Raw genomic sequence first — 4,344 nt, 5'->3', positions numbered from 1 at the left:
CATGTCCTAGGGTGTCTTGCCTTTGTTTATTAGTTGTTTAAACACTAATTGGATACATATATGTGATATTATATGTTAATTAGGATCATAGAGTGTGTTCAAGACTTCACTTGACACCTAGCAATCTTACATCTTCAATTCATCCGTACCACTCACTATAGGTGAGTTCATACCCCTTAATAAATGGTTTAAATGTTTTAAATGCTTTTATGGGGGGGGGAGGGAATACAATTTAAATACTTATAGTTATTACATCAGTCACATGTGATTAATAACTACAAAACCAGTGGTTTTCTTACTGTTCAAACTGTATATCAAACTGTTTTGCTTCAAACTGTTTTGCAAACTCTTTTACTTATCAACTACTTTTACTTAAACTCTTTTATTACTTATTATCAAATGCATGCCTATGTATGTATAGTTATATAAGCAATGTTTAAAGGGATTAGGAAGGCCAGCTCGCTTTATCTCATTTTCCTCGTTGGGATGTGGCTGTAGGGCATCGGTTATCCGTCCGAAGGTCGTCTAAATAGTAGTTATATATTATGTATACGTATATAGACATAAAGGGTCTTCCAATCAATTCAATACCCTTGGGTAGCAAGGTTATACTTCCATGTTCATACATACAAATTACATTACTAGTAAGCTACCATAGGGGTAGCATAGGAGGATACTAATACTATTACTAGAACAATGAAACATACAATGAGTTAGTTCATTCATGAGTCAGTACATTACTATACATGCTAGATAGAGAGAGAACATACATTGCAACTAGCACACGCAGAACATTTCAGTACAGACCGGCTAGACAGAGAAAGAGTACACTTTTCAGTTAGCACATTCATTACATGTACATTCATGCAGTTATGTGAACCATTAGACGGGTCATGACACTTCCTGCCATGACTGCTTTTGTATCCCGAATCTCCTTAATTGGGGAGCGTATGAGGTTGCATATAGATCTATACTGGATTGACTATCCTACACCTTGATGCTCGCTACAGTGGGACTTGCAAGTCTATGGGTGCCAAATGTCATTTCTTACGGCGTCTTAAATCGTCGTTTTACTAGAGTCAGTAGCAGGATACATGTCGATCACATGTTACTTTAAGCGCCTTTTGTTTTTAAGGTAGTTAGTACAGTAGTAGTCACTTATTACAAATACTACAGTACTATGATATTTTTCCCATTACATTCACTTCGTGAATATTCACACGAAGACTATGATCTTACTTTTGAAGACTATGCAATGATGGTGTCAAATCCAAAGAGGTTCATTAAGAAAAGGTTCCCTACCAATAACAACCGAAATTGGCAGGGAAGCTACAGTTCTGAAAAGGTTAGGGAGGAACCAAAGACAGAGGAACCAAAGAAAGAGGTGAAAGTTGAAGGAGATTCAGGTGTGAACTGATACTACTGTGGAGGAAAGAACCATTATGCCAAAGACTGCGTTCTAAAGAAAATGGCAGAGAAGGATGAGGAAAAAGATGAAGAGGCCTTGTTGATGAAAAAGCTAGAAGAGATCAAGAGAAAAAAGCTACTGCTAACCCTTCAATGAATGCTTTAATTGTGCAGGGTTCGGCAGCGGATGATGAGTTCGGTGGCGTGCAGGTCTGTTCAACCGACTCAGAGGATGATAAGGTCAGGAAGCCATCTCATGGAATGGCATACGTTGCAAGAGGTGAAGAAAGCGGTGGGAAGTGTTTGATGGTGACAGATGTATCTCAAATGAGGGGATACAATACGGATGGTGGGAATGAAGAAGCCAAGGAGCGAGAGGATCTATGCTTCACGGATGGCGTGCAGGTTTCATTCAAAGTCCCACAAAATTCGTATGAAAAAGAATTAAAAAGCTTAAATTCAAGAATCTCAAATCTAGATAGTAGTTTAACTCAAACACGGGTCACCAATTTTAATCTAACGGACCAAATAAGCAGGGTGTCTTCCAAGAGTGAGGAACGGAGGATGTGGATAGAGCTGAAGGAGTCGGAGTTGATTAAATCCAAAGATGAAAACATTTATTTGCAAAGAGACAATTTAAAACTTTTGAAACAAAGAAATGTCTTTTGTTTAATTGTTAAACGTCTTTATGCTAACATCACTCAACTTCATCTGAACTATGAAATAGGGCAGAAAATTCATCGCATGATTTTGCCCTTCCTTGAATTTAAGGAAGATGAAATCGACACTGAAGCATATAATTGTGAAAGTGTAGTTTCGTCTGATGATGTGAATCCGACTTATATGTATGGTCTGGACAAAATCGAATCTTTTATAAAGTCCAAGGACCATAAGGACATGTTGAAAAACCTTTTGGATGAAAACGATAAACTGAAATTAAGGACCGAAACCATACAAAAGTTTGACTCATTGAATGCCAACTTGAGCTCAAAAAATAAAATTGATGTTACGCGTCTGAGCTCAATGAGGATGATGATATGAGTGAAATTTCTGTAGAGGATGAAGTCGATTGTTCTGAGTTTGTCAAGAGCGAACCCGAAAACCACAAAAATCTTATTTCCGAAAATTCTGTGGAGTTCGCTCGTTTATCCCAAAATAAGTCCCTGATTCTTGAAGAAAAGGCCGTGGTGTACCAAAAGGTGAGAACAACACCAAATCAGGTGTATAAGGTCACAAGAGTAACCGAACATCAGACAGCCGAACTCACCGCCATAGTAAACGAAGATAATGCAGATGGTTGTGATGATTTTTCTGGTCTGCTCCTATAGATAATGCAAACGAAACCGTTGGTCTGTCAGAGCGAACGTCCTAGAAAACCAAAGGCAGATATGTGCCAGAGCCACTAAACAAGCCTGACAACTTCGATGTGCCAAGTACCAGTGGTGAAAAAGAAGTTACTGTAGAAGAAGTCACTCCTTCAAGCGAAACATCATCTGTTCAAAGTGAACCGGCTGAAAAAGCAAAAGCAAAAAGCCAACATCCAACGACAGCCGAAGCAAGTAAAGGATCAAAAGCAGCAAAGGAATATGAGATACAAAAAGAATCTCTCAGAGCGAAAACAGTTCTGGCGATCTCAAAACGCCCATTTTTCTGATCATGACAGAAAGTCAGAGAAAAGAGCAGTCAGACCGCAAGAAAGTAATAACAACCGAAGGGAAAGGTTCGGTTCAGAGAACACCAGCTACCGAATGCATAGGTTCGGTTCCGAGAGAAAAAGCTACCAAGGTTCAAGGTTCGGTCCCACTAATGACCAAAAACAAAAGGGCCACCTAGAACGTCAAGTCAAGAAAACTTCTCAGTCTAAATTCTCTCATTCTAATTCTTCTCAACCCCATTCTAAATCCAATTCTATTCAAACTCAAAATCCAAAATCTTCAACAGATTTGAAAGGAAAATCGAAGGTTTCCTCAGTCAAGAATGATCAAAAGCATTCCAAGGCCCAAACACCTGAACCTGAATCCAAACCGACTGTAACAAATCCTAACAAAATTAAAGTTTTCACTATTAAGAAGAAAGATGAAACAACTTTAATAAAAAGAACATATCTTGTTGACATTTCTCTTACTATTCATGTTCCTGTGAAAGGGTCACGTGGACCCAAGAAACTTTGGGTTCCTAAATCTGCTTCATTTTTTGCAGGTTATCAGTGACGAGCAGTTCGACGAAGAATGATATATTGACAGTGGCTGCTCACGTCACATGACAGGAAGGAAGGAAGAGCTGAGGGAATTCCGATCTCTTCTAAACGGCGGGAATGTCAAGTTCGGGAACAACTCATATGGCACAATAAAAGGTTATGGGATGATAACAAATGGAGACTTCACGATTAGAAAAGTTGCATACGTTGAAGGACTACAGCATAACCTCATCAGTGTACCTCAGCATGTTGGAGGTACCGGTCATAAAGTTTCATTTGATGATGAGGGTTCGGAAATAATAGAGAAGAAAACAAAAAGAGTGATTCTCAAATCAGAGCGCAAAGGCGAAATGTTTCCTCTTAATCTCAAACCTATCAAAGGAAATCTAACTATCTGTCTGTTATCCAAAGCACATTCTGACGAAAGCTGGCTGTGGCACCGAAGGCTCTCCCATCTCAATTTCAAGGATATCAACAAAATTGTCACAGGAAGTCGTGTTTGGGGTCTTCCATTGCTCAAGTTTGATCGAGAACATTTGTGTGCTGCATGTGAAATGGGGAAGCAGAGTCGTCAAAGTCACCCATCCATAATAAACACTAAAGACGTTGAACCACTTGAGTTAATTCACATTGACTTATGTGGTCCATCTTCTATCGAAAGCATTGGCGGTAGCAAGTATATTCTTGTTATTGTTTATGACTTTTCACGTTTTACATGGGTGTTCTTTCTGAAGCACAAA

Source organism: Lactuca sativa, chromosome 5 (assembly GCF_002870075.4).
Source record: "Lactuca sativa cultivar Salinas chromosome 5, Lsat_Salinas_v11, whole genome shotgun sequence".
In the NCBI taxonomy this organism is placed as follows: domain Eukaryota; kingdom Viridiplantae; phylum Streptophyta; class Magnoliopsida; order Asterales; family Asteraceae; genus Lactuca; species Lactuca sativa.
This window is presented reverse-complemented; position numbering follows the sequence as displayed.